The 11,178-nt window shown below is 40.8% G+C and overlaps 1 long non-coding RNA gene across 1 annotated transcript; it reads right to left on the bottom strand.

Annotated features, from left to right (window-relative positions):
* Positions 1-876: 876 nt before the first annotated feature.
* LOC140596558 (uncharacterized) lies at positions 877-10,945 on the bottom strand. Its single transcript, XR_011998489.1, has 2 exons — positions 8,178-10,945; positions 877-1,564 (listed from the first exon to the last, which is right to left on the bottom strand). It is a non-coding gene; the product is annotated as an uncharacterized lncRNA (long non-coding RNA).
* Positions 10,946-11,178: the final 233 nt, after the last annotated feature.

Genomic DNA, 11,178 nt, shown 5'->3' with positions numbered 1-11,178 from the left:
AAAGAGTAATTCTGGATTAAAAAATTCAAAAAATATCAAGAAGGGAGACAGAACATAAAGACTCCTAACCCTGGGAAACGAACTAGGGGTGGTGGAAGGGGAGGAGGGCGGGGGGTGGGGGGATATGGGTGACGGGCACTGAGGGGGACACTTGACGGGATGAGCACTGGGTGTTTTTCTGTATGTTGGTAAATTGAACACCAATAAAAATTAATTTATTAAAAAAATTTCAAAAAAATCTGGGTCCATCTCCCAGAAGAACACCTCCAAGCTGTGCACATTTTACCAATGGGAGAGTTGAGACTAAGTGATGATAAACAATTGTAAAGCTCACACTTAGCAAATCCTAGAGCCAGCCTATAACTAGAACCATGAGAAGAACAGGCGTAGTGAACTCAGGAGTGAAATAGAATGAGTTAATCTATATATAGCTTTCAATTTTCCTGGATAAAACATTTCTTAAAGGAGGCTAAAACAACCCAATGCGTTTGACAGCTAAATGGAATTTGTCCTCATATATTTCTTTTATTTCTTATGCTTACTTTTCAATGACTCACAAAACAATTTCCTTTCTTTGGCCAGACACCTATTATTAACTATGCTACCTCAATGTTATGTGCAGGAAGAAAACTTATATTCTGTTATGTACATCTGATATTAATATACTCATGAAATAGCCACTTATATGTCATATACAAAGTAAGAACACTTAATTAGGAGACAAGATTGTTCTTCTGGCTTTGGCTTTCCCATTTGGGCCCTTTCACCTTGGGCGAGTCTCATCATCTTTGAAACTCTTTCACTTAATCTGTAAAATGGTGTAGGTAGACTTTGTAATCTCATCCCTTTCAGAACTAGATTCAATCACAGGTGAAATAACATCTTTCCCAAGAGCTTTAATGACGTTAAAGAGAAATGCATATACAGGATGATGTGATCATTGCTGCCCCTCTCAGACCTCACCCTTTGAAAAGGATAGTTGGTATGGAATTAAGAAACACACTTAAGTGGGATATGACAGTGAAAAACTGGAATACACAATCTTGGAAGATTGGGGGAGGGGACTTCTCTGAAATTACACAGGATAATGTAAGCCACCATTTGATAAGCTTTTACCAATGGAACTGCTTCTGTATTGTGGCAATAGCTAGGACCAAATAAACTCACAATGCCTTCCAGTCTAATTCTTTCTGATTCCATCACTATCACAAAACATTTACTCCTGGATATCTAGATGTATCTACTTTTCAAACTTCCTATCTCCTTCCAACATCCAGCATCACTCACAAATCTCCAATTTCTCTGACAACTTGCCCACTGTCCCTTTTCAAGTACCATACCCCACTAAGATTTCATGTTCTCATGCATTTGAGGTTCAGTTCTGCTATTTCAAAACAGCAAATGTAACTATCTCTTGTTTTGTAAGGAAATATAGTCCCCACTGTGCACAAGTAAATATAACTCTAGAAAAGGCCATGCGTGATTTGGTATTTCAGCTGCACCTGTCTGTGACTTAACTTGGTTTCTCTTTACTTGCTGGGAGACTGTTGTCCACATGTGGATGCTGTTAAAAAAAAAAACAAAACATGACTATGAAATTGGCAAAGGCATAATTTAGTGTATTGAAATGGTAGTAGATAGCGTCAGATTATCCAGCCAAATTGACTAATGACTAATCAATACAATAGGAAATAGTCTTCAAAATTCCTAAAGTTACAAACTGAAACTATACCAGTATGGACGAAAAAAGTTTGAACTCCCGCTCAATTATCAATAGAAGTAGGAGACAAGTGATAAAGGTGGAGAAAATAAAATATAATGAAGTAGGAAGTAAGAATTCCATATGTAATATCCTTTCACTTAATTCTTCCTTACAAAGATCCTAATTCAATCTCAACCTGTATATTAACATCAGTTCTACAGAGTTCAAAATATAAAGCTGAAAAATATCAGGAAAAAATTATTTCCACAGTAAAATTCACAAAATATATCCTTAATACTCCTCTAACAAAACAAAAAATCTTTAAAATGAACACTGGGTGTTTTCTGTATGTTGGCAAATTGAACACCAATGAAAAATAAATTTATTATTAAAACCTAAAAAAAGACCTGACTGTAACAGAGCATTGCATTCCTATTTATTTACTCCCATCCCAGGAGGGGGCACTGTACCAAGTTGTGATCTAGCCCAGAGTGGTGTGTGTGTATGAGGTGTGTACTGTATCAGGCTTGACCAAATGACTTGTACTGACACATGAAATGTGACTGGAAGCAAAGTGAATCATGTCCAAGAGAATGCTTTAAGAGTCGTCATGTTTGGGGGACTGTTCTTTCCCTTCTGCCAGAAAAATGCATGTCTCTTGTAAGTGTTGTTCCCTTACACATCAAGTGGAACCAAATGCTGGAAAGAGTCACAGCCTCCTGTACCCCACACTTGCATGGACAAGAGCTAAATCTTTGTTGCTAGAAACCGCTAAGACTTTAAGGTTATTTGTTTGAGCAGTCTTCTTGGCAAAAGTTGACTGATACAATGACTTAAGCAAAATAATACTTTTTAAATTATTCCCTTGGTAAAAATGAAGCATCTTTTAATCAAGGAAATTTATGTGAAGCAGAAAAATGACAGGTGTATTCAAAAGAGTGAACTGTGCAAAATAAGTTAATTTCATATTTACGGCACACTCATCGGGTCCTATTAAAAAGTGAAGTTTCAAACAAATGTAAATGTTTCTTTTCTTTTCTTTTCTTTTAAAAAAGATTTATTTATTTATTTGTGAGAGAGAAAACAATGGAGGGGAAGAGGGAGAGCAAGAAGGAGAGAAGCAGATTCCCTGCTGAGTGTGGAATCCTACTCAGGGCTGGATCCCACAATCCATGAGATCATGACCCGAGGTGAAATCAGGAGTCAAATGCTTCACCAACTGAGCCATCCAGGTGACACTAATATGGTCTCTGATGGTTTCTAATCACAGCTAATAATCAGCCACACAGCAAGGAAACAATTTAATAGGATTCCTAGGAATGGGATACTATATTAGACAAAAAAACTAAGTCCATAAATAAAAAACAACAACCACAAATCACTAACATATATGCTATGTTTCTCTGAGGGGCTCAGGCAAAGACAGTAATCTTTAAAGTATCTTACAAAAAAAAATCTGACATGGAAAAAAAGTCAACAGAAAAGACAAGAAGAATAAAAAGAAAAATCTGTTACACAGAAAACATGTGATCTGATCCTAGGAAACAGGTACTCTTCACAGGAAAAAAAGGTATACCTCAACTATTTTACTTAGATAAATTACCAATCTCGACAGGCCAAGAAACTTTAGAATAAGATTATGTCACAGAGAACAGAGTGGCTATTTTATAGACAAGCAATTAGAGAGCATATTGTGTTCCCAGAGCATTTTTGCTCTATTTTACATCAGAAGTTTTTTAACTGACCTCCACTTAACTCATTCCCAGATTTACCTGACACTGCATCAAGTCAGCTGAATGACGTCCAAAGCAAAGTCTTCTCAGTTGGCAGCCTGCTCTCTGCTTTACGGGCACACCTCTGTCCTCAGCCCTTGACTAGCATGCTTGTGTCGCGAGAGTCCCTTGTGTGTGTTCCCACATATGTTTATGACACTTGTACAAGATATTTTAATCGATAACTTAACCAAATATTACATAAACCAAAGATATACGAGTAAGAAAAAAATTCATTTGTTTCTAAGAAAATCAGCTGTATATTTTTAAAAAACACTCAAAGGTAAATGTGTAAAAAGAATTGTCAAGTTACAGAATGAAAAAAAAGAGGAAAAAAAACAAAAAAAGTTACAGAACGAAAGCAATTATAAAAGATGGGGGAAAATCATAATCTGGAAGGAGTTTATACTCCACGTGCTTTACAAGAAGGAGGCTTTACTCATATTACTTTAAAAATATCAAAACTAAAAAAAATAAAAAATAAAAAAAATAAAAATAGCAAAACTGAATACTATAAGGAGTGGTTATAAAAAATATATATGGTTGCAAACTCTAGTGAGAAAACCTATGCTCAGAATCATGAAGGCTTTGGTCATAAATTTTATTTTTTTTAAAAGATTTTGTTTATTTATTCATGAGATAGAGACAGAGACAGAGACACAGGCAGAGGGAGAAGTAGGCTCCATGCAGGGAGCCCGACGTGGGACTGGATCCCGGGTCTCCACTATCACGCCCTGGGCTAAAGGTGGGACTAAACTGCTGAGCCACCCAGGCTGCCCATAGTTTTAAAAATTTAAGAATCAATGTGTTCTCATTCATTTAGGGAATATAAATAATAGTGAAAGGGAATATAAGGGAAAGGAGAAGTAATGTGTGGGAAATATCAGAAAGGGAGACAGAACATAAAGACTCCTAACTCTGGGAAATGAACTAGGGGTGGTGGAAGGGAAGGAGGGTGGGGGGTGGGGGTGAATGGGTGACGGGCACTGAGGGGGGCACTTGACGGCATGAGCACTGGGTGTTATTCTGTATGTTGGTAAATTGAACACCAATAAAAAATAAATTTATTATTTTAAAAAAGAATCAATGTATACTTACAAAACTTAAACTAAAATGAAATGGTTGAAATATCAGTTCTATTTTCCCTGCTAGCACAAACTTTTTCTATTACCTGACCACGTACCGGTCCATATCACATCAGAAAAGAGAATTTCAACCAAATTATTATATAACCAAGTTTGAGCAACAGATTCCCCACACATGCCTCCCTAACCAACTTTGCTATCCCTATCAAAGTATTTCCCACCCTGATCTGTATTTATTTAGATGCATCCCCCAACTGGGCTGCAAACTCCATGGGGGAAGGGGTTATATCCTCAAATTACATATAAATTATCATTCCCCAAATATATATTATTCTCAATGGCAGGAGACTTCACTAAACACAGATTTCTCCTTCCCCTTGCCTCCTCCCTTCCCCAAAGATTCCTTGCTCCCAGAGGGCACGCACTACATCATATTCATCTATGTAGAAATCTCAGTACCTGACACAAAACCTTGCTCACTGAGGGCCAGACACAAAGAACCCAATGGACTAAAAACTAAGAAAAATAACTGGCATTTTCCTGTAAATTAATAAGATGATAAAGGCAAGAATGTCATTCAGGAAAGTGGAACTTGCTAGAAAAAGGACTGAGGAATCAAGTTCGCATTCCCAACAAATTCTTAAGAAATCAAAAGTTAACCAATAATTGAAAGTATTTTAACCGACTGGAAATAAGAGGACAGAGTAGATAAGCAGATGTGCTTCCTGGAAAGAGAACCAGAATCAGGCCAAGCACACTCCACTCACATACCAAAAGTCAATTCAAAAACCTATGAGAGAAACTGAGTGTTCATTCAATGCATTTATTGTAGCACATCATGTGCACCATCCTGCAGGACCCCCCCACCCCCCACCACTCACAAGAAAGTCAATACCAGTTTCTGCTCTGTAGGACTTGACATGCTTTTGGTGGAAACAGAATAGGAACTGGTTAAATTACCATAAAAAGTAAAAGGGGCCAAGACAATTGCATGGAGAGCAGCAGCTATGGAAGTCTCAGAGGCAGTTTCACAACAGTGTTTGAGATTCACTCTGAACCTTGAAAACTAGGAAAGTTTGGGACAAGACAAGATTGAGAGGGAGTGGGTTTATTAAAATAGGGCAAACAATGTCAGCAAAGTCACAGTATTACCAAGCGTAGCTTAGATTATGGTAAGCAACAAACCTAGCGAGAACACTGGGTATTGCAGACAAGTTGTAGAAAAGGAGACTGAAAGAGCAGCTTCGATGTGTGGAGTGACTGAAAAGTCAGGCACAGATTCAACATGCCCTGCCTTTGGCTCAGCTCGTGATCCTGGAGTCCGGGGATCCAGCCCTGCATCAGGTTCTTTGCTCAGTAGGGTGCTTGCTTCTCCCTCGGCCTTTACCTGCCTTCATGTTCTCTCTCTCTTGCTGTTTCTAATAAATAAAAAAAATCTTTTAAAAAAATCTAAATATGCCTTGTCAATTGCAGCATTTGAAGAAAATTATAAGGCAACCACCTCACCCTAATGAAATAGAAAAAAAAAAAGACTAAAAAGTAGAAATCTATAATAAATTTTGTTCATTTGATCAATATGATGGTATATTTTATGTATCAACCTGACTGAATCATAGGGTGTCAGATATCTGGTCAAACATTATTCTGAGTGTATCCATGAGAATATATTCAAATGAGATTAATATGTGAATTCATTGACTGACTATAGGAACTTGCTAGCCACAACATGGGTGGGCCTCATCCAATCAGCTCAAGGCCCAAACAGAACAAAAGACTAACCCTCCCCTGAGAATTCCTCCTGCCTGACTGCCTCCAAACTGGGACATTAGCTTTCTTCTGCCTTTGGACCTAAGTTGAAACACTGGTTGTGTCTCGAGCTTGAGAGTCTTTGACCTGAGCTATACCCTCAGTTCTCCTGGTTCTTAGGCCTTCAGACTCAAACTAGTACAGCACCAGCTCCCTTTGGTCTCCAGCTTGCTGGCTTACCCTGCGGATCTCAGAACTTGTCAGCCTCCATAACCACCTTAGCCAATTCTTACAGTGAGATATATATATATATATATATATATACACACACACACACACACACACACACACACACACACACATCCTATTGATTCTGCTTTTCCGGAGAGCCCAGACTAATACAATCAAACTTGAAATTTCAGATGTCTGTTATATTGCTACAATAGAATCTATCTGATAAAAAACTAAAGGACTCTTGATACACCTTCTAGTCAATGAAAACATGTTAACCTTGACCAAAATGTAACATTAAATAGCCTTCAGATAAGTTCAGAGCAATAGTCATTCAATATCAACCATTTTTAATTTTACTTCTTTTTATTTTAATGAAGAAAGAAATACTTCTTATATAGACAAACAATTCTTTTGAGAAAAAAAAATTGAGCCTGTATGTGCAAGAGTAATGCTAGGACTAAGTATAACACAGTGAAATAAATAAAGCAGGCACAGTACCCAACCTCAAAGAGCTTACAGACTAGGTAGGGATAAGCCATTAATCAACCACCAAAGAAATGGAAAATAACCTGATGAATGCAAGGACAATGATGAACATGGTGCTACTGGAGTATATAATGGAGAGAGCTAATCTCATCTGGAGTTCAAGGATGGTTTCTTGGCCCTGTGATGACTGAACAGAGGAATCTAGCAAAGGAAAAAGAGAAAATGCAAATATAGAGCAAGTGGAAGGCACTCAGACATTTAATAGCTGGGTAAAATGCGTATAAGCTGCAAAAAAATAGAACAAAAAAATGAGTGGCTAGGAGATGGTTTCAGTGAAGTCAAGGAAGAGAGTGCTTTAAGAGGGAGGTATCTGTCATCTGTCAACAACCCCTAATGCCACTGGGCAGATCAGCAGAAGGAGCTCCAAAAAGCCTGCAGTGCTTTAGTGACACAAAGTGCATGGTGGCCTGAGAGAGTCACTAGAAAGCTCAGGGCAGAAGCCATCTCAGTGCGGGCAGAGGAGCACATTGGAGGTGAGAAAACTGGAGACCTAGAATATCCAAGCAAAGAGGGGATCCCTGACGAAAGGGGATGTAGAATCAAGAGGGAACAATTTTGAAAAGAAAAAGTCTGAATATTTAATATCAATGACAATGATCATCAGTGTCAGAGGGTGAATATCAAATGAAGAGAGGGGATGCTCTACGTCCTAAGTGTTCATCAGAGGGGGTACACAGGCTTGTTCTTCAGAAAGAGGAGGGGACAGACACTTCTCTATGCCGGGAGGACGAAAACAGAACGAGTGCACCGATGAGTGAGTGTGAGTGTGTGCTGTCAGGAGCTGATGTGTCAGTGTTATTTACATTATCTTTCCAGTTGTTTACTGACATTCTAGGGTTAAAATTACCATAGGGTTTCCTATGGGATTCAGATGGTGTCAACAGAATTAAAAATCTTACGTGTGGCAAGGTACAAAGTATTTCAAGGGATTATTAAATGTCACTTTTGTGTACAATATGGCATTGGTCCTACCATGAATTGAAACAAAGCAAAATATATTTATAAAAGTTTAATATAGCATATAAATACCCAATAATGTGCATTTAAATTTAATAGAGAAAAAAATGAAGAAAGATCAGGAAAGCTGTTTACAAGCACACTACATTCCAAAGTCTACAAATGGGCCCATGGAACTAAGTCGCGGAGGGAAAGCTCTCCAAAGCCTGCTTGGTTCCATGCTGTTGCTAGAGGAAGAGTCAGGGAAACTGTCAGCAAGAATGACCATGCTCCTTTTTCTTTGCTTTTCCTTTCTGAAAAACAAAAAGAATGGGAGGGAGGGAGGGAGAGAGGGAGGGAGGGAGGAAGGAAGGAAGGAAGGAAGGAAGGAAGGAAGGAAGGAGAAAGAAAGAAGGAAAGCAAACCGATAGACAGACAGACATGTAACCCACCCCTAACTGTGCACAGCCATACATCACAGGACTTAGTTCACCAAAGGGAAAGACACAAGGAAATGTCGCTGTCATCTCTGCCCACTGAGATGAATTAAATCAATCGCCCATTCAATCCCGCCTGAAGGAGGCAGCTGAGCTGGGGCGGGACCCTGAGGCTGCGTGTCCTGCCCCTGAACAAGGGGCCTGGGACGCGGCCGGCCTGGGCGCTGCTGCTCCTGCTGGCGCTGCTCCAGGCGCCTGTGGACAGCGCGCGCCTGCACGGATCTCTGCATGCAGAGAATTCCATGCCTCAGGAAACCACCAACAGGGAATGTCACCTCTGTGACCTCCAGCTCTAGGAGCCAGGCCACCAGCAGCTCCGGGAACCCGCTGACCAACCGCCATCTCCATCTCCAAGACGCGTGGCTACAGCCAGAATCCCAGCAGCTGGGGGCTGGGCCAACAGGATCTCCAGCAGCTCAGGGTCCCAGAACACAACCCAGGCGACACTGGCCTCGGAGACCATCCCCATGACAGTTCAGCCGCGGCCTTTTCTTATCAGTCACAATCACACCAGCTATTAGCTCTAAAAGAAATCCAGGATCCAGAGTGGATACTGGCAGCTCTCTGGGCGGTATTGTGCTGACACTGGGTGTCCCGTCGGTTCCTTACATCGGAGGCAGAAGGTATTATTCCAGAAGAGGCGTTCGATCACGAACCATTGGTGAACATGATGCCATCATCTAAGGAGGTCCAGGACCAGTGGAAGAAGACGGATACAGCCCTGTCAGATCATTTCGGTGATTCGGCCATGCACATAATATACAATGTGCTATATAAACATGTGGAGCGTCCTCCTGGTTCCTAAAGGGAAAACGGGTTTGGTTTGGGTTTTCTAAAGGAGTATTTGGAACATAGAGTTAATGCAATGGTTATAGTCACTTTTAAGAAATACACAGTAAGACAAGGCCTGCCCTTTCCTTGTATGGCACTGGTCACAGCAGGGGAGTGATCGGCAGACATGGTCCCCCATGGGTGCTGTGCCCTCCCCACATACAAATAAGGCCCTCAGGATGCTGACAGAAACACCACACAGCAAAAATTATAGGAGTTCACCAGCTCGCAAGCATAACTTTAAAGCGTTGTGCCGGGTGCACTGCCCCCAGGGCCCAGTCAAACTAGCAATGATATCTGGGCTTTGCCCTGCTAGGGAGAGCCTGAACTTTCAATGAGAGGTAATCTAAGTATTTTTTTCCTCTGTGTATTTCACTAAATTGGAACACTGAACAGTGTTTTAAAGATTTGGTTAGGTTATTGCTGATGTGAGACTAGTGTCACTACCAGAAATCGCTCTATTTCATATGGAACAGTTATTTTCTGTTTAGTGAATATTTTTAAGAGGTGTAAAGCTTTCTGCTCCTAGAATCGCTGAATGTCCTGTAAACTTCCCTAACCTAAGTTCCTCCTGTGATTTCCAAACCCACCCCACAAGCTAAGGCTGTGCCAGTCCATCCAGGGGCCGTAGGGCAGCACTACCTACACAACCCCTCAGGCTCCCACCTACATACCAAATGCTGCATTTTTGTGCACTGTTGATTTTACTCAGATTGGGGACATAGCATTTTTATACTACAAAAGCTTTGGAGTACATTTTTAAGGCTTTTAAAGATAAGCTTTTATTATTCTTCAGGCCACTGGTCTCCTGGGGGCGGGCACATGGCTGTATTATGGTATTAGAGAAAGCCCCATGTTGTAGGGACCCCAGGGCCAGTCAATGTAGTTCCTGTTACAAGCAGCCAAAACTCGTTCATGTTTGGTGAAAAAATGGTACTTAATCTGACTATATGACCATCCGACAGAGTGTTGCTATCTTAGTAAATTTCTGCTAATCCAGAAATGCACTAATATGTCCTAATGTCCCTCGTCTGCACTGCAAAGGATTTAAATGTGACTTGTGATCAGCTTTTGTGTTTCAGAGGATGCTAGGAATTTCTATGTAAAAGCATCACGTCTACGCACTGTGCATTAAGGCCTAGTCTGCTGAGGACCAGGTAACGCCGCAGGCCTGAGATGTGTATTGTAGAAGGAATCCAAGAAAGCCTGGGTGGGCAGAGTTGGTAACAGACCACATACTTGCCTGGTAGGAACCCCCACCGTTTCCATTTCTTTGTAAAATGACGATGTGGGTGGGGGGTGTTTTCAATTTTACCTTTTTCATCTCTTGTGTTCTTTGTGCTTCCCGGCTTGAGGTCCATTAGAACCCCAGAGGCAGGGGATCCCTGGGTGGCGCATCGGTTTGGCGCCTGCCTTTGGCCCAGGGCGCGATCCTGGAGACCCGGGATCGAATCCCATGTCGGGCTCCCGGTGCATGGAGCCTGCTTCTCCCTCTGCCTCTCTCTCTCTCTCTCTCTCTCTCTCTCTGTGACTATCATAAATAAATTAAAATAAAATAAAGTTTAAAAAAAAGAAAAAAAAAAACAAACTCCAAAAAAGGGAAGGCTACATTTTAGAACTCCTCTCCTTTTTTTAAATTTATTTTTTTATTGGTGTTCAATTTGTAAACATACAGAATAACACCCAGACTCATCCTGTCAAGTGCTCACCTCAGTGCCTGCCACTCAGTCACCCCCACCCCACGCCAACCTCCCCTTCCACCACCCCTAGTTCGTTTCCCAGAGTTAGGAGTTAGAACTCCTCTTCTATTCAACTCTGTACCCTCTTGA

This window comes from Vulpes vulpes, unplaced genomic scaffold (assembly GCF_048418805.1).
Source record: "Vulpes vulpes isolate BD-2025 unplaced genomic scaffold, VulVul3 Bu000000624, whole genome shotgun sequence".
In the NCBI taxonomy this organism is placed as follows: Eukaryota; Metazoa; Chordata; class Mammalia; order Carnivora; family Canidae; genus Vulpes; species Vulpes vulpes.
Note: the sequence above shows the minus strand (reverse complement) of the source record. Positions and strands in the feature narration are given on the sequence as shown.